At 45.0% G+C, this 18,361-nt stretch overlaps 1 protein-coding gene across 1 annotated transcript in view; it reads right to left on the reverse strand.

Moving 5' to 3' along the window:
• The window catches only part of LOC121878366 (inorganic pyrophosphatase-like), a gene marked incomplete at its 3' end in the record, with an annotated part of 94,444 nt that overhangs the window by 38,525 nt on the left and 37,558 nt on the right, over positions 1–18,361 (reverse strand).

The following is an 18,361-nucleotide window of genomic DNA, read 5'->3' on the forward strand; positions in this document are numbered from 1 at the left end:
CATTGCAAAATAGCTAACTTACATTGAAGTAAAATTTCACCCACGGATTTTTTTATACACTGTACAGTACAGTAATTAATAACTATTCGGTCTACGTGAAATCAAGTTATTCAATGTACAGACGATAAACGTTATACTGTATTAAAAAATCTGGAAATGTGGTAGGTTGTAGGTTAAGTACTTCGCTACATTAACTTCGTGATGAAATTTCAAAGCCAATAGATCGTGTTTTTTTGTATGTAGGTTAAATGCATCAGGTAAATGCGCTTTCATTGAAAAACCAGTTCCAAGAAGTTGATATTTATCCGAGAACCGGGGCCCTGTCTCGAAATAAACCAGCAATACACGGTTTCACTTTATTACCCTACTCGCTTCAGTGTTTTATTCGTCAGTAATAAAGCTGGTTCGTCGATTTTGAGGTAATTTGTCACTTTTTAAAAAAATATCGGAACGTTAGGTGCGTAAATTTGTTTGATATTTACAAATAAGTTTAAAGAAACGCAAAACTGGTGTAAAGCAACGTAGTTTTCAACATGGGGACGAGAAGCCATCAACTGAGGGAGCAGGGGTCAAGAAAATCAAAGTTGAATGTGGATCATAACCTCCTGTGTCGTCGCGTTGACTTAACCCAGAAATGATCACCTGGTGGTCCTGCCCACTTAACTGGGCTGAAGTACTTGTGGAAGTGTATATTTGTATTCAATTTCAATAAGTAGAATAAGTAAAGCCAACGTGTGTAGGTCTAAATACTGTACATGTTTTCTCTCTGTGGGTAACGGGCCAAGTCAAGGGGGTTGAAAGGGGGGAGGGGGGAGGGGCAAAAACACAAAGGGCGAGTCAGGATAACCTCCATACAGTACTGTACCATCAATACTACTAGACAATAAACTAGCCCCCTCCAGGACAATCTGTAAAAAAATACAAGTAAAGAAAACGGGAACAGTACGTTAAATACAATAAATGCATTATTCGAACTACCAATATTATTTCAGTTTTTATCATATGCCTTCAACTTTTTTCTCTGGTTGTATATTATTGTATTTCGATATTACTCCTTGTCCTCAATGTTTGTATATACTTTTAATTTTATGCATCAGAAATTCCTTTCAAAGTACCGCCCTCATATCTGAGGGTTAGTGACCACAGTCCTCCACTCTAAACGTTCTGGGACGGCTTTTACCAGGGGACCAAGTTTTTAATTTAATTTATTCATTCGTCTCTGCTTTCCTTCCCCTGGTCCCCCTACCCACAACTTTGCCCATGAATATTTGTTATTAATATCATTTCTAATTATATGACCACAGTATCTAATTTTTATTTTTCTGTACATTTCAAGTATTTCTCTTGAATTTTTTTGTGAATCTCAATACTTCTTCATTTGTTTTCCTGTCAGTGTAGCTGATTCTTAACATTCGCCTGTAACACCACATTTCAAAGGCCTCCAACCTCTTTCTGGTGCTGACCCAAACATCAGTCCTTGTCATATAAAGCCTTTCAGCAGCCCCTTTCTCAAATTGAAGTTAATGTCTCTTTTATTAGGTATTTTAGGTTATTAGATGGTGTTTTTGCTTGACCAACTCGTTTTGATTTCTTCTGTACATCTACCATCACAGTACATATGTTACTTTTCAAATACAAAAAAAAAAAAAAAAAAATTATATATATATATATATATATATATATATATATATATATATATATATATATATATATATATATATATATATATATATATATATATATATATATATATATATATATATATATAATTCACTTGTTTAAGGTCCCCCTTGCCTACAAAAAGTTTAATTTTAAACTTTATTGTTAATTTATAGCCAAATTTTTTATTATTATTTCAATGTCAACTGAGGTATTTCAGATACTTGTGAGTGCGTGTGTTAATGAACGGAACAGCCTGGCTCACTCCGGGCTCACCATGCCCCCAAAGTCTCACTTCTACATACAATGAATGAATCATGACGAAAGCTACTGCCATGGGGGTGGGGAGCATGCAGTGTCTGTACATTTTCTAATGACTCTCCTCATTATGGTTCATAGTGGTCGGTATCAAGAGCACAACACATGCTGATGCCACCTCCATGCACAAGTCCATAACAAATGACCTTGACCTCTGACGGTTGATTCTCTCCCTGCTTACGAATAATGTAAGATCAGTGAGTGTAAGATGGCGCTACCTAGCAGAAACGTATTTTCTTTAGTACTTAAAGACTGACTTTTAAACCCCAAATCAACGGAAACTTTCTTTTACCAGGAACAAGGCATCAACACATTATGTTCATGTTGACAACAGACGGATGCACGCAAGGGCATTCTATGTTACACCAGTCTTCCATGAGAGTATAATAGCATTAAAATAAATCATTAAAATTTACGTATACAAAAAGAAAAGAAAAAAGAGCAACGACTTATAAATATACCTGTACAGTATATACATTTTAAAACCAATTTCACATTATTTAATTATAACACGAAATATAAATCTATTGAATCTTAATGCAAAGCATAAAATAAATATAAAAATAAGATCATTTTATAAATCAGTAAATACTTTTTTCTAATTAACAGTCCCTATCGTAGGGGTGAAGATGATGATAGCAAGAAAGCGGTATACAGTAGAAGGGAGAGGATACAGTCTCACTGTTAACGTCCGCAGCTGACTGAGTACGATACAAGATTAGAAAATATAATAATGTAGGTTTGGACGACATTAAGCGGCGATAAGAAAGAGGAGTGCCGAAGAATGGGTAGCTAGGACGTAAGGAAAGAAGGAAAGGGTGGAAAGTAAGACAGGAGAGGATGGAAGTAAGAAAGGGGTGGATGGAAGTAAGAAAGGGGAGGATGGAAGTAAGAAAGGAGAGGATGGAAGTAAGACAGGAGAGGATGGAAGTAAGAAAGGAGAGGATGGAAGTAAGAAAGGAGGAGAGGATGGGAGTAAGAAAGGAGAGGATGGGAGTAAGAAAGAGAGGATGGAAGTAAGAAAGGAGGAGAGGATGGGAGAAGAAAGGAGGATGGAAGTAAGAAAGAGAGGAGGATGGGAGTAAAAAAGGAGAGGATGGAAAAGAGGAGGAGAGGATGGGAGTAAGAAAGGAGGAGAGGATGGAAAGTAAGGAAGGAGAGTTTTTAGTTTAACAAATTTATCGGCAAAGCTTGGAGTACAGTTTGCCTATTCTGAGGACAGAGGTGAGGATGGAAAGTTAGGAAAGAGAGGGTGGAAAGTTAGGAAGAAGTAGATGATGGAAAGAAAGAACGAGAGAAAGAAGGGAAAGTAAGAAACAAAGGGAGGATGAAAAAAGGGAAAGAAAGGAGAGGATGGAAAGTGAGAAATAAAGAAGAGGGTGGAAAGTGAGAAAGACAGGATGGAAAGCGTAAAAGGAAGAAGGAAGAGGGTGGAAAGTGGAAAAGAAAGAAGAGGATGGAAAGTGAGAAATAAAGAAGAGAATGGAAATTGGGAAATGAAGAAGGAAGAGGTATGGAAAGCGTGAAAGAAAGGAGGATGAAGAGTAAGAAAGAATTTAAGGAGGAAGTAGACAAGTAAGGAAGGATAAAAAGTAATAGAGATGTAAGCAGAACATACAGAAGCAAGGACTGGGTGTAATAACGTATAAACAGGAGGAACATACGGAAGTATATCTGGTGGGAGAGGGTGTTGGGACTGCCTCGGTGGACGACGCTCACGTTGAGGCCGGTGTACTGGCTAGTGGAAGCCGGCCATACCACCACCAATGGCTGCTTGCCCCCCTGCTCCTCCGAGAGTTGCCGTCGTTTTTTTCACCAGAACATCCTTGAGCGGGCTTTCCGCAGGTACTACATGGTGGGTTACTCCCTCGGCGTAATCCCTCACTGGCCAGACCGCTTTCTCTGTAACTCGTACGAGACGTATTCGCTCTTGGGACGAACTTTTCGGCCGAGACTTCAACAAGAGGTTTCAGGAGGATTTGGTTTGGCTCCTAAATTGACCTTATTAGAAATGTGAACCTTTACGCGACGACCTAAATTTGTAGATGTACCTGGGGCCGGCCACCAAGGAACGGTGGTACCATCAGGCATAACAAGCGAAATGTTATTTTTGATGAAGCCCACCCCGCCCTGACACAGCGCACAAACTGCTGCAGCCACCAATAATGCCGCTTGCATCTTTGACACCAGACACTGGGACCGATATCTTCCTAAGAACATTGTGAAATAATTACAAATAATAAATTATGTAATAAATAGATGTTATATCACATGGAAGATTCACATCGGTGTATATTGTTGGGTGAACCTTCTGTCACGTGTCACAGTTCAACAAGCGTTAAGCCTTTTGTTGGTGGCCAAGTATTGTGGTTAAGAGCTGTAGCTACGCCTTTGTGGTCAAGAATGGTGGCCAGTTGTCCCAAGTAAGATGTGGCGGGGGACAAGACTTAAGAGTAGTTGCGCAGCGAAAACCACATAAAACGTGGGGCTGTGTTGTCCGTAGTGTGGCGGGTCGTGTGCCTTGTCCGTAGAGTGGCGGGTCGTGTGTCTTGTCCGTAGAGTGGCGGGTCATGTGCCTTGTCCGTAGAGTGGCGGGTCGTGTGTCTTGTCAGTAGCTTGGCGGGTTGTGTGCCTTGTTCGTCGAGCGTGAGCCTAGTCGTCAACAGTGGTTCTCGTGTCGTGGATCGCGAGGTAAAATTCCCGGTGTTCATAAAAGTTTCCTATAAGTTTCCCAAGAGCAGCAGAAGCGAGAACGGATGTTGCTAGTGGGACCTCACGCTTGACTGTGGCTCCTCCCGGCTCCTCTACCACCTATATGTTGAGCTGCTGCTGCCCCGCCGAGTCACCAACTCTCACTCCCAAATGAGGGCCACACAGTGCGCCACAAAGATATGCTGCCACCAAACATTTTGTTAATCCACTTGTGATTCAGTGAGTGTTGGGCGGCCTTTTTTGTCCACTGTTGTTGGGTGGTAAAGGTAGAAGTGGATGTGGTAATAGTGGTAATGAGTGCTGCAACCCATTTCCTCATTCACCTACATTTACCAACTTTTAAGATCTTCGGTTTAAGGTTATGCCCAAGTCCTAGTTTGTTTACATCACAAAATTGCGGCAGGATAAATAATAAAAGGACATATGCCTCCCCACCACACGTCAGAAAAAGTGACAGAGTTCTGTATTTAGCCATTAAGTCGGAATCGTAAATTCCTAAAAACACATTTTCTAAAAAATCTATCGTGTGGAAGAACGTTATTTCAAGAAAATTTCACGGTTTAAAACAAACTTTTTAATTGATATTTAGAGCTCTCAAATTAAGCTGCGCGCGCGAGCACGTGTGTGTGTGTGTGTGTACACGCGTGTCTAAGCCTTTTCATGTTTTGATGCAGGTAAATTGAACAGGTGCTAATCTGATTCTTAATATTAGCAGCTACAGGGTGAATATTAAAACATTTTGTATACATTTATATTCTGCAAAGTACCATTCCCATGGTGTGTGTGCATTTTGTCTACATAATTCTTGTTGCAAATAATGGTGTAGAAATCGAAATAGTTTTGTCAGTGTTTTGCTACGTAAATATATTTCGAAGTTGCCATGCATGGAAAATACTACGAGATGGAAAACAGGTTACTTTATAGTGGATTTCATCGTGTTTCATGGAAATTTGACCTGCAATTCCGTCCGAAATGAGTTGTTGTCGAGATATGATACCTCCCCTCCTTCCCCAATTACCAACAATATTGGTTGCACAAAGTGGGCAAGGCCTTGAAGTAGATAGAAATTGTGGGATAAGAACACGCAAAAAAAAATGAAAGCGAAACCTTTTAACCAGAAGAACCTGACCTAATCTCCTGGCCAGGGTTAAAAAAAATACCTTAATTAACTGATGCAGAAGGATCAAGTGATGCCACTTGAATGAAGTGGTGCTGTGTGGTGTTCGGACACCGTAAACCCATGTCTGTCTCTTAACAGCATGCCGACCTTGAGTCTGAATCACACATTGGGGATACCAAACTTAAGAAGGAGAACTTGCGCATACAGTATTCACGAGTATCACATGACATCCAAACTTCCGCTGATTGGCTGAGTAATAAGTAAACAATGTATTTCCCAGCGAACTTGTATTATGTTTAAGTGAAATAGAAGTCAAAATAACTCAAGACTATAAATTTCCGAAAACCGCTATATAGATATTGCTATATCTCCCGAAATAAGAATCAATAATAATGTTCCACGTTCCACGCATGGCAACTATGGAATATTAACATTTTGCTCTTTAGTCGCATTTTCTTTCAAAAATATGTCCGAAGCCAGTGTTCGTCGACCAAAATGGACGTAAGGCCTCGTGAGCTTTTCTTTAACCGGAAAAGTATGAAGACGACAAAGGGTAGTTGTTACGATCTGAATCGGATGGGGTCAACCACTTTCAATGCAATAAGTAGTCTGGGTCTTCAACAACCTGAATTAGGAGTCAGAATTGCAGCGAAGAGCTGGGGATAATTTCACGTACAGTCTGAAAGCCATTATATAGGATGACATTTTTTAAAAAGGCGAGGTAGAGGACTTCGTTGTACAAAGAGAAGGCGCCAAGTTGTGTCGCAGGCTTGACCAGGAGACCGATGATGGGGGAAAGAGGAAACATCCCCACCGCTGAAATCTACATAATACAATATGCACTTATATGTGATCTTGGAATCACGGCCTACTGTGTATTTCCTAAATTATTTACTCTAATATGCTAGACAAAATGTTAGCTAGGCTATGCAGTGGTATCTCTAGTAAATGTTGAAGATTCTGACAATCATTATACTTCTTAACGTCAACGCATTGCTCAGGTGAAATGTGTTTACTTTTGTAGGCAAGGTGAGAATGGTGCAGAAAGGAAGAATAGGGGAGGAAGGGGAACGAGGGAAGCATGAAAAAATGAAAAAACATCAGCACACACAACTGTGTTGTGTTCCGTACGTCACCCGTACTAACAATACCGTCCTTGTGTGCTCACGCAACGAAGCTCAAGGTTTAAGTTGTAGTCAGCGACTTGGTCACTGTGTTGCAGTGTCTACACATCCAGATAGACCTAACTGTTACGATATGTGAATAATAAGCCAGCGGCACAGTCAATATAACTAGGTAGATCAAGAACCTTACGCAGAGATTGTTCAAACTTTATGGAGGGTGAGACAGGCGAGGTGTAGCCAACAGTCACTGCTCTCATGCCTCACTGGTAATCTACAGTAGTCGCATGTATGTCTAAGTGGAGTCAATAAATTCAGTTGAAATAAAACATCATATCCTTTAATTCGATTAAATACAATAAAAACAACTATAAAAGATCTCCTAAGAGGAGTAAAACCCAGTCCCGCAACTCTGACCTTAACCTTCCACATTCTCCAAAATTGTCATGAGTTCATCCTTAGCCGATATCCAGCCCAAATGCCAAGCTTCATCAAAATATTTTGCCCACAGACACAAATAGGTAGTAGGTAGTAGGCAGCTACCAAACAGGGAGGTACTACCGCCTGGGAAGATATTGGAAGCATATTATGTTGTCTAATGGTAGAACCTGCTGCCATCTCACGAAATTGACCAAGTCCCAGGTTGCTGATCTGACTTTCTGCTTACGCGCAATTGCAGGGTCTCAATTGTTTCTCTTACCATTGACAACACAACATACATATATCGCTCACTTATGATCTTTTTTAATTTTTGTATTTATAGTTCCTTATTATTAATATTATTAACAGTTACTGTATTATTTTATTTTTGTTTGTTTTATCATAAATTTTATTTATTATGAATTATTATGACTATTATTTATTATTATTATTATTATTATTATTATTATTATTATTATTATTATTACATTTTCGCCCCCCAGGCCAATGTGGGTAGTGGCCTGTGCCCGGTGGGCTAATCACCGTAAAAAAAAAAATGAGCGTGACCAACCCCAGAGCCCCGATAACCCTACAGTATACTGATGAGCTGGATGGCAAGCAACACTTGTGTACGAAAACGTGAGTATGCAGTTAATGATCCCCACCTACCAATTAAAAGTTCATACAGATGTCAAATAATAGTTACGTATCCAAGTATAATTACCTATGTTTAAACGCTCCTCCCGCCATCCTACAGCAATAAGTAATGAGGTTCATCAAAGCTAATTAATTATTACATAAATAGTGGTGCGCTCTCGCTCGCTCGCTCTCGCTCTCCTCCCCTCTCCTCTCCTCCCCCCCCCCCCCCCCCCCCCCCCCCCCTCCCCTCTCTCCTCCTCTCCCTCTCCTCCTCTCTCCTCTCTCTCTCCTCTCCTCTCCTTTTTGCAGTATGTAAAGCCACGGGGCAGAACAATGAACTAGCACATTCCTGGTCGAACCTGTTCAGGTACAGCCTGCAGTCCAGCCCTTCAGATTATCATGACCATCACTTATATCCCGTGAAAAAATATTGCGCCCCGGGTCTCCCGGCCGGCAGGTGATAAGGCCACAGGTCACACACACTGCCAAGTCCGATGACTTGTTCGGGGAGAGGAGTGGGACCTTCAACTTCATGTTCAGAGCAGGTGCTTTTTTATAGTGTATAAAGGAGCTTCAACGACTAGCGTTTTTAAGTCCAGAAAACACCAGTTTCTACACCAGTCAACAAGAAATTGTGTTATCTGAAGCCTCTACAACCCAGATTCTCAAAAGTTCGTGCGTTACCTTTTCACTAAATGGGGAAGTTGAGAATGCATCAAACGACCGCATCTCAACTTCGGCTCTCAGATGGTCACAACAGATTCCAAATTGCAGTGATGAATGAAACACACATGGAGGGGCGGGACTGGGTGGGCACACATGGGGGTAAGACCTTAGGGGATCACATGGAGTGGCAGGTTTAGGGGACACAAATGGAGAACAGTGAGGGGACACATAAAGGTGCAGCCTAGTGACATGGAGGATCAGGTCTACAGGTGAGGGAGACACATGGGGGGCAGGTCTACAGGTGGGGGAACGGGTCACAGGTGAGGAGACACAGGGGCAGTCTACAGGTGAGGGAGACACGGGGGGCAGGTCTGGGTGGGGAGACACAGGGGGCAGGTCTACAGGTGAGGGGGACACAGGGGGCAGGTCTACAGGTGGGAGACACAGGGGGCAGGTCTACAGGTGAGGGAGCACAGGGGAGCAGGTCTACAGGTGAGGGGGCAGGCAGGTCTACAGGTGGGGGGCCGGGGGCAGGTCTACAGGTGGGGACACAGAGGGGGCAGGTCTACAGGTGAGGGCACAGGGGGCAAGTCTACAGGTGGGGGCACCAGGGCAGGTCTACAGGTGGGGAGACACAGGGCAGGTCTACAGGAGAGAGCAGAGCAGGGTCTACAGGTGAGGAGACACAGGGGGCAGGTCTAAGGTGGGGAGACAGGGGCAGGTCTACAGGTAGGGAGACACAGGGGCAGTCTACAGGTGAGGGAGACACAGGGGCAAGTCTACAGGTGAGGAGACACAGGGGGCAGGTCTACAGGTGAGGGATACACACAGGGGGGCAGGTCTACAGGTGGGGAGACACAGGGGCAGGTCTACAGGTGAGGGGCACAGGGGGCAGATCTACAGGTAGGGGAGACTGGGGGGCAGGTCTACAGGTGAGGGAGACACAGGGCAGGTCTACAGGTGGGGAGACACGGGGCAGGTCTACAGGTGAGGAGACACGGGAGGTCTACAGGTGAGGGGCACAGGGGGCAGGTCTACAGGTGGGGAGACACAGGGCAGGTCTACAGGTGAGGGAGACACAGGGGGGCAGGTCTACAGGTGAGGGAGACACAGGGGGCAGGTCTAGGTGGAAGGAGAGACAGGGGGGACGGGTCTACAGGTGAGGGAGACACAGGGGGGCAGGTCTACAGGTGGGGAGACACAGGGGGCAGGTCTAGGTGAGGGAGACACAGGGGGGGGGCAGGTCTACAGGTGAGGGAGACACAGGGGGCAGGTCTACAGGTGGGGAGACACAGGGGGGCAGGTCTACAGGTGAGGGAGAGACAGGGGGCAGGTCTACAGGTGGGGGGCCAGGGAGGACAGGTCTACAGGTGGGGAGACACAGGGGGCAGGTCTACAGGTGGGGGAGACACGGGGGCAGGTCTAGGTGAGGGGAGACACAGGGGGGGTCTACAGGTGGGGAGACACAGGGGGCAGGTCTAGGTGAGGGAGACACAGGGGGCAGGTCTACAGGTGGGGGAGACACAGGGGGCAGGTCTACAGGTGGGGAGACACAGGGGGCAGGTCTACAGGTGGGGGAGAGACACAGGGGCAGGTCTACAGGTGAGGGAGACACAGGAGCAGGTCTGGTGGGGGACACAGGGGCAGGTCTACAGGTGAGGGAGACACAGGGGGGGCAGGTCTACAGGTGGGGAGACACAGGGGGCAGGTCTACAGGTGAGGAGACACAGGGGCAGGTCTACAGGTGAGGGAGACACAGGGGCAGGTCTACAGGTGAGGGAGACACAGGGCAGGTCTACAGGTGAGGGAGACACAGGGGGCAGGTCTACAGGTGAGGGAGACACAGGGGCAGGATCTACAGGTGAGGGGAGACACAGGGGGCAGGTCTACAGGTGAGGGAGACACAGGGGGGGCAGGTCTAGGTGGGGAGACACAGGGGGCAGGTCTGGGAGAGACACAGGGAGCAGGTCTACAGGTGAGGGAGACACAGGGGGCAGGTCTACAGGTGAGGGAGACACAGGGCAGGTCTACAGGTGAGGGAGACACAGGGCAGGTCTACATTGGTGGCGTTGGTTTATGAATGATTAACAAGTACTGTACTGTACAGTTTCTGATGACAACTGTGTTTTTTTTCAGTTAATTCTGGCTGAAGCACAAGTTATGTTATATTAGAAAGGTAGAATTAGACGACATATTACAGTGAGGGTAAGAAAGTAGGAAGTAGTTGTTGGATGCCGGTGGGAAGACCAGCGGCCCCGACAATGTTGCCGGTATGTATGATCATAAGGCGACAAGTTGGTGACAGTCGTGGATATGCACTATGTTGCTGTGGTCTGGCGAGGCTACTATCGTACGGTACACTCAACACGTGCTTTAGAGATCGCGGCCACCTGCCAGTCAATTATAGTTCACACAGTAGAATGTTACAAGATCATGAAACTCACTCTGCCACAGTGGTAAGGACACTTGCACCCACTGATTGCTAGCTCGTCTCCTGCTCCCTCGCTCCCTTCCTATAACAATACTCTCTCCACCCTACCTTAAATACCTTCTCTTTATCCTCTCCTCCTCCTCCATCACACCATTTAGTCCCTCCCCCTCCATCACTACACCCTCTACTCCCTCCTCCATCACCACCCTCTACTCCCTCCTCCTCCATCACCACACCCTCTCTCCTCCTCCTCCATCACCACACCCTCTACTCCCTCCTCCTCCATCACCACACCCTCTACTCCCTCCTCCATCACCACACCCTCTACTCCCTCCTCCTCCATCACCACACCCTCTACTCCCTCCTCCATCACCACACCCTTTCCTCACACTTCCCCCTCATCCTCTCTCACACACTCAACTTCACTATGTTCCCTTGTGAGATAAGTTATTCACCATCTTAACTGGTTATTACTGTAGCGTCTGCTTAAGGCAAAGTGGTAGGCTGGGAAGGGTAGGTTAGAAAGTGGTAGAGTTGAGAGGGCTAAGCTGGGGATGGGGTGGCTGAGATGGGGTTGGCTGGGGAGTGGGGTTGGCTGGGGAGTGGGTTGGCTGGGAGTGGGGTTGGCTGGGGAGGAGGTTGGCCTGAGGGAGGGGTTAAGCTGAGGGAGCGGTTAGGCTGGGGGGGGTTGGGCTGGGTAGGCAGGGAGAGAGGTTACTGGGAAGAGAGGTAACTGGGAAGGGGGAACTGGGAAGGGAGTAGCTAGGAATGGGGTAGCTGGAAAGGAGGTAGGCTGTAAAGGAGGTAGGCTGTAAAGGAGGTAGGCTGTAAAGGAGGTAGGCTGTAAAAGGAGGTAGGCTGTAAAGGGTAGGCTGTAAGGGAGGTAGGCTGTAAAGGAGGTAGGCTGTAAAGGAGGTAGGCTGTAAAGGAGGTAGGCTGTGAAGGAGGTAGGCTGGGAGAGGGGTAGGCTAAGAAGAGGGTAGGCTAAGAAGGGGTAGGCTAAGAAGAGGGGTAGGCTAAGAAGAGGGGTAGGCTGGGGATGGGGTAGGCTGGGGATAGAGGGGTAGGCTGGGGATGGGGGTAGGCTGGGGGATGGGGGTAGGCTGGGGATGAGAATGGCTGGGGATGGGGGATGGCTGGGGGATGGGGATGGCTGGGAAGGGGAGTAAGCTGGGGAGAGGGGTAGGTCAGGGAGAGAGAGGTAGGCTGGGGAGGCTGGGTAGAGGGGTAGGCTGGGGAGAGAGAGGGGTAGGGTGGGGAGAGAGGGTAGGGTGGGGAGGCCAAGGCTGGGAGGGTAGGCTGGGTGGGGTAGGCTGGGGAGAGGGGTAGGGTGGGGAGAGGTAGGCTGGGGAGAGAGAGATTGGGAAGGGGGTTGGGTGGGGGAGGGATTGGGAGGGGGTTGGGAGGGAAAGGGGGTTGGGAGGGAAGGGGTTGGGTGGGAAGGCGGTTGTTGGGTGGGAAGGGGTTGTTGGGTGGGAAGGGGTTGTTGGGTGGGAAGGGGGTTGGGTGGGAAGGGGGATTGGGTAGGAGGATTGGGTAGGAAGGGGGTGGGTGGGAAGAGGGGGTGGGTGAGGAAAAGGGGGTGTGGGTGGGAAGGGGGTGTGGGTGGGAAGGGGGGTGGGTGGGAAGGGGGTGGGTGGGAAGGGGTTGGGTGGGAAGGGGGGTTGGGTGGGAAGGGGGTTGGGTGGGGAAGGGGGTTGGGTGGGAAGGGGGTGGGTGGAAGGGGGTTGGGTGGGAAGGGGGTTGGGTGGGAAGGGGTTGGGTGGGGTTGGGTGGGAAGGGGGTTGGGTGGGAAGGGGGTTGGGTGGGAAGGGGTTGGGTGGGAGGGGGGTTGGGTGGGAAGGTAGGGTGAAGGGGTTGGGTGGAAGGAAGGTTAAACTCAAGCAACATAAATTTTTGTTTCATATGGTCTGAAGAGCGGTCCTCACTGACGCCCCTTATCGTTTGTGATCACTGTTATAACCAACACTAATATACCAAACGGATAATACAAGAGACGTGATAAGAAATGGAACATGCTTGTGATTATCGCCACGGAAAATGTTCGCATGTCAGTTTCTCAGGCGAAATCTGTAAGTTGTAATGTATATGAAGAAGTTAATCCGAGGATTATGGTTACCAATTTCTATTGAACAATAGTAAAGCACTTACAATTTAGAAGGACAAATGAATTCCATTTTCCGCAGTATCATTTAATACCGTGTCCACCCCCCCTCAATAACTGCATGCAACCTATCTGGCATAGAAGACACATGGTTGTGAATAAACTCCAGCCTACGCCTGCACAGTCCCACTGGGCGTGGACGTGGTTCAAGAGTTTATATATATATATATATATATATATATATATATATATATATATATATATATATATATATATATAAATTTTTTTTGGGGGGCACTCCACCACCCCTTGTGTAAGGTGAAGCGCAGAAGCGTTTACAGTGCCCAACAGGGAAGCATGCCAAGTTCATGCTTGCCTTTATGTCTCATGAGTTAAGGGCGTAGAAGCCTGAAGAATCAGGGCATAGAAGCCTGAGAGTCAATGATTTTATGTCATCAAGTTATTGAAGCTCAACAACTTGTCCCTGAATACGAATTCGCAACTTTCGACTTACACCAGGTACCTACTGTGCTGCTAGGTGAACAGGGACTAATGGGGGCTAGGAAGTATGTCCAAACAACTTCCACCACCGGGAATCGAACCCGTGACATCTCGCTTGCGAAGGCAAGAGCGGTACCACTCTACCACCAGCACCCCCCAAGAGTTGATTGGCTGGTCCTCTCGTCTGCTGGTTTCCCAGGCGTGACCTGCCGTCTAAGGAGTGCAACAGGCTATGTATGCACCTTCCACCGCCAGTGTATCACGAACTTCTGAAAACTGTACCTGTACCCGCCAACGATGGAAGACTTATTTAATAAGACTACAGTAAAATATATCCTGTTGGTCGCGTCAAATCAACAAAACCGTGACGCTGATGGTACATCCAAAGAAAGCTTTAGATGGCCACTTAAAATTTTGTATTGAGTTGAAAAATGTTTCGAGCGGTCTTGTCCACGTTCGATGAATGGCATGATGCTAACCAGGGCCTACTGGAGGCCTGATGGGCAGGAAAATATAAGGCAACATACTTTTGGGATTAATCCAGAGACAGATATACAAAAGCACTCACTACACACGAAGCTAGATCTGTTTCCTTTCTAGATCACAATGCCTACCTTAGATCCACACATTTTAATATAATCTCAAGTGTTTTTATGCGTGAAAGTACTTTTTGCTACAAAAATTATCGGAGGGAAAGAACAGCCAGACTGACAAGAAAGACGGAATGACTTGAGACACACACAGCCAAACAAGAAAGCTAAGTGAAAAAGCAAGTGGTTCCTCTAGGCCCGACAGCCAATTAGAGGTGGTGTGGATATTAAGCCTCGGTATACACAACGGGGGAATATGGCTGGAAATGCTGGAACTGAGGGTGCCCCTAGCGTAAAGTAGCAACCCTTGGACAGAATGCCACCGCAAAGTGGTAGTGAATAAAAACAACCTACTGTACACAGCTCAACTTTGACAAATATATCGCCTTCTTCTGGATAATTACACAGGGAGTCCACACTCACCACCACCACACGACCACCAACTTTCTGACTCATAATTTACTACGGCTGTTATTTACTGCATATATACGCAAACATAAATGAATCAGTAAGAATAAATAACAAAGGTGTGGACGCCGAGGTCAGGGTAGTAGAACAACTCTCCCTCAACATCAGAGAGAGGAGTTAAATATAAAATAAAAGAAAACACAAGCATAAAAAGTCAAGATAAAACATCAAGACACACACATCTGTGACTTGTTAACACAGTCAAAATATTAATGACAAACTGAGCAGGGGTTTGTTCAGAATAATAAAACGGGGAGGAGATACGAGTTCAAATCCACATTTTTGTTCTTTTGAGGAATAGCCCACTCGGGCACGTGTCAATGACCCACACCAGGGCCTGGGGGCGAAAATATAATAATAATAATAATAATAATAATAAATAATAATAATATAATAATAATAATAATATATATAATAATAATAATAACTAACAAAATCTTAGACCCCGACCCACTAACGACTAACCCATCTTTGTCTGCACTGTAACGTTTCTCCACTTAACATGAAAACATCTGTCCGCCCTAAGTGTTCCTTCAAGACTCGAGAACGCCTGAGGGAGGGAGAGGGTGTGGGAAGGAGCACCTCCATCCCACGGAGAGATAATGATAAGACTAGTTTTACGTGAAGTAATTGCGACATTGTTTTTGCCATATAAATCGCGATATTTCCTCATTTACTAATGAATGTAGGTGAGCAGAGGCGGGCAATGTGGAGTGGTACCGTTACCTTTATATCTATATTTTTTTTTTAAATATTTTGTTTTACTTTTTTTAGTGGAGGGTCAAAGGTACTCTCAAGTGTGCGGGTGAAGTGTACGAGTACACCCTCTGAGCTCCCTCTTCTCTGGATCCATCTGTGCTACTGAGAACGAGTAGCCACCACACATGTATGTAAAACAGCCCACTACAGCCGAAAGTGAGAATCGCTGTAAAATGGATTTGGGAGAGATCACAGTCAAGGAATGACCTGGTAGTGATTATTGCAATACTATGGGGGCAATGCAATGTCACAGCTTTGTCTTTTCTACTTAAGACCATAGGTTTAACGAGGTCACGTATCAACGGCGAGAAGCACATTGACGGGGCACCGTGAGATCATTGGGGGGGGGGATGTGCTTTAGAGGGCAGTTTGAAGTACATTAAACAGTTAATGGGAGATAGAAAGATGCTTCCGCTCCACTCTTACCAGGAAACACACCAGATCTTTGTATTTAAAGGCACCTTAAGAACAAGAAGAGGGACGAACCCTGGGCACCCTTCTCTGGATACGCTCTCAACATCTTAATTTTTCTTTATTACATATAATACATAGTTTTCCATCCATAACTGATAGTTCTTGAGCCATGACTTAGCTTTATAAAACTGGAACAATTATTAAACATACTAGATAAATTACTAAGAGTAACCGTAAATTTTTAAATTGAATCCAGGCAATAAATGTGGCGAATGAGGGAAAATTGAGGTTCTTTCTAGGAATGACAAAAAAATATATATATATCTAACAAAGCTGTATGCCGAAATTCGTTTAGATCTGTTTAGCCATTCTTTAGTTAATGATCGGAAACCACATGCAACGGATGGACATTATATAAACCCTCCATATTTATGACGGACATAAAATAATAAAATGAATGAATACCAGCAAAGAGACAGACACTCAAGGTCGACCTGGGTTCATGTCTTCGTCAAGCACAGATTAACAAAGCGATAACGTCCAGATAGCCTCCCATTTTAAAAGATCAGAATCACATTGAAATATTACACGGCCCCTGAAAGTTGGTGGATGAGTGAGACAGACTTAGCCGCTCGAGCGAACAGCCGTCAGCAGAGGCGGGAATATAACTGCAGACGACTTCTAGCAGACGACTTTTGGTCTTTCCCAGAGAGCTCTCTGGTTTAACACCAACGCTACAATATGCTGTCTGCTCTCGCATCAGCAGTAATGTATTATTATTGATATGTAATTTGTCTGAGTATGCCTTATTGTGCGTAAAAGTAGGTATATATTAAATGCGTCCTCCGAAAGCGTAAATTTGCTACCAGAGTTTAACAGTTAATTCATGTACAATAAGATTTCTGAGAAACTTCCTACGTGCTCATGTTGGAAATAACACTGGTCTACAAAAACTTTTTTTTCTGGCATGAAACCTTTTAACTGTTTTTTTACTAACTTTAAGGTGCTGAATCCAAATCTGATCTCAGATTTGCTCCATCACGTAACGTGCCAGAATTTACTGAGCTACCAGAGATTGAGGATATAGACCGGAATTCACCTGTTTCTACTGATGAAGAAGAAGAGACTGATCTTTTCAAGCCATCTGGTGAAGATTGTGAAAAGCCAACGTTGTTTACTCAGTCAGAATTGAATGATCTGGTCAGAGATCTAAATTTGCCAAAACAGTCTGCTGATTGTTAGCTTCAGGCTTCAAGAGAAACGACTCTTAAAACCTGGCACGAGTGTCTCCTTTTATCGCAACAGAAGAGCAACTGCGGAAGTACTTTCATTCATATGACCACTTGTTTTTGTAATGATGTAGAAGGACTTCTTCTCTCCATGGGACTACCAGCATATGATAGTAAGTTGGAGACTTTTATTGACAGTTCTAAAAGGAGCTTGATGTGTTCTTCTTCATAACGAAAACAAGTATGGTTCAATTCCAATCGGACATTCTGTACAAATTAAAGAAGAGTATGAAAACATTAAGACTGTTCTAGAGAGGTTGCAATACCATGCTCATGAATGGTTAATTTGTGTGGACTTGAAAATGGTAAACTTTCTATTGGGCCAGCAAGGAGGGTACACATAATACCCCTGTTTTCTGTGCTACTGGGACAGCAGGGCTACAGCAAACCATTGGGAGAAAAATTGGCCACCATTAACGATCCTCTGGTTGACAGGAAAAACATTGTCCTTCCTCCTCTGCACATAAAACTTGGTATCATGAAGCAATTCGTCAAGGCTCTTGATCATAGTGGAGTGTTTCAGATATATATGCTCAACCTTTCCAAGTCTTAGCGACGAGAAGAAAAAGGCAGGAATTTTTGATGGACCTCAAATAAGAACACTACTCAGAGATCCACACTTCCTTGCAACAATGACTGAGGCACAGGCAAGAACTTGGAATGCTTACTCTAATGTGGTGCGGAACTTCTTAGGGAACAAGAAAGCGGACAACTATCAAGAAATTGTGGAAGAGCTGCTCTTGAGTTTACAAGCACTTGGATGCAGAATGAGTATCAAGGTTCACTACTTACACAGTCACTTGGACGAGTTTCCAGAAAATCTGGGAGAAGTGAGCGAGGAGCAAGGGGAGCGCTTTCATCAAGACATTAAAGTAATGGAAGAACGTTACCAAGGTCGATGGGACTCGAACATGATGGCGGACTACTGCTGGAGTTTGATGAGAGACATTCCAGAAGCTGTACACAAGAGATCGGCCAAAAAGAGGAAGTTTATGTAACTGTAACTTGATCTTAATACTTGCACTATTTCTACCGTACATTAATTGTTTTTTTTCACCCTTCAATGTTACATTTAAATATTATATGTGCATTAACTTTCCAATTTGATATTAACAATTTTTGATTATAGAAAAATACAAATTATAATGCT

This window comes from Homarus americanus, unplaced genomic scaffold, assembly GCF_018991925.1.
Source record: "Homarus americanus isolate GMGI-L3 unplaced genomic scaffold, GMGI_Hamer_2.0 scaffold51859, whole genome shotgun sequence".
In the NCBI taxonomy this organism is placed as follows: Eukaryota; Metazoa; Arthropoda; class Malacostraca; order Decapoda; family Nephropidae; genus Homarus; species Homarus americanus.